This window comes from Alligator sinensis, unplaced genomic scaffold (genome assembly GCF_000455745.1).
Source record: "Alligator sinensis unplaced genomic scaffold, ASM45574v1 scaffold178_1, whole genome shotgun sequence".
NCBI lineage: Eukaryota > Metazoa > Chordata > Crocodylia > Alligatoridae > Alligator > Alligator sinensis.
In genome coordinates this window covers 1,443,015-1,444,638 of record NW_005842031.1, presented here as the reverse complement: position 1 = coordinate 1,444,638, position 1,624 = coordinate 1,443,015, and the positions used below count along the sequence as shown (strand labels likewise).

General features: G+C 52.0%; 1 pseudogene; it reads left to right on the top strand.

Moving 5' to 3' along the window:
• LOC112550084 overlaps nt 1-1,131 on the top strand; it is a 4,127-nt pseudogene extending 2,996 nt beyond the window's left edge.
• Nucleotides 1,132-1,624: the final 493 nt, after the last annotated feature.

The window sequence follows — 1,624 nt, the reverse complement described above, 5'->3', positions numbered from 1 at the left end:
TCAGCAGGGGTCCAATGTTGCCCTTGGTTTTCCTCTGGCTCCCCACATATCTAAAAAAGGACTTCTAATTGTCCTTGATATTTGTAGCTAGCTGGAGTTCCATCGCAGCCTTGGCTTTCCTGGTTTGCTCTCTGCAGGTCCGGACCAGAGCAGAGTATTCCTCCTTGGTGGTGAATCCCGTCCTCCATCCTTTGTAGGTCATCCTTTTAAGACGCAGGAGGTCTGCTAGTTCCCTGGACAGTCGAGGGGGCTGCTGTGCCCTTTTTCTGCCTTTCCTCTGAGATGGGATAGTCTTTGCTTGCGCATCCAGGATTGCTCCCTTGAGAAGCAACCACTCATCCTGAACTCCCCTCCCCTTTGGGTTGTGGCCCTTTAGGGCCTCACTGACAAGCCTCCTTAGCTTGTCAAAGTCAGCTTTCCTGAAGTTGAGGACTTCTGTTTTACTGACTGACTTGCCAGCTTTATGGCAGATGGTGAAGGTGGGCAGCTTGTGGTCACTATCACCCATCTTCCCTTCAATCGTTAGGTCACTGATTAGGTCGTCGCCAGGTGCAAGTACCAGGTCGAGCAGTACTTTACCTCTCATTGGCCCGTAGACTTCCTGACTTCTTCAGTGCCCCAGGAGATGGCAGGAAGGAGGAGTTCACTCTCTCTACACATGAATCTGGGCACATCAGCACAGTGGGGAGGTGTGATCCATGAGCCAGCCCCAGGGCCATATCCCACAGTCCCTCCCAGGTGTCATAGGTGGGAACTATGCAGACAGAGCTGGTCCAATGATGGACCAAGAATGCTGCTGACCTGAGAAGGAGAAAAGGTGTGCCTTTTCCTGATCCAGAGCAACCTCCCAGAAAGTCTGTCAGAGGGACTCAGTCTTGCCTTCCTTCTCTGCAGCTGCAACAGACTGCAGTCAAGGTGCTGGGACCCACGATGGGCCTCCTTCTCCACCATGAGAGGTATAGTGATAATGTTTTTGAGAGGCTCTCCTGTCTCCTGCAGTAGTATGAGAGAGGGTTTGACAATCTTCATATCACCATGGTGAGATGCTGTCTGGGAAACCAGCATTGACCCTTGTCTGTATGCATTGGTGTGCGCACTGGCACACGTATGTGCATATATGACTTGCCTTAAGAACTCCATAGCTCTCTTGGGGCTTTCCTGGTGCAGTTCAAGACTTCTTAACAGATCGGCCTCACCTACCCTTGGGGGATGAACTCAGAGTGGCTGGGTCTGCAGATCATGGTCATGTTGGGAATGCTGCTTCCATTTTCTGGGAAGTCTGATAAGGGGAGACAAAAGAAATGAACTACTGCACTGCTCCTGCCAGCTGAGTTTTTCTCTGCTCCCTCTGGGCTTGGCTTCTCAAAGCTCCACGGGGTAGGGAGGATTGGAGGTTGTCTCTTGTGGAGTGCAGGGATTATGGTCAGGGCCTGGCAGTTTCAAACATGGAGATTTGGGGCTCCCTGCTATGGGTTATAAAAGTGGATGGCTACCACCCCACTGCCTGTGGAGTATGTTTCTCCTGGGTGAGACAGGCCGCACTCTGGCTTTGTTTGCACTTGGGCAACCCCCTGAAGCAGCACAGGTTTACCTGAGGGGAAAATCCCACTTCAGCTCTGTGCTC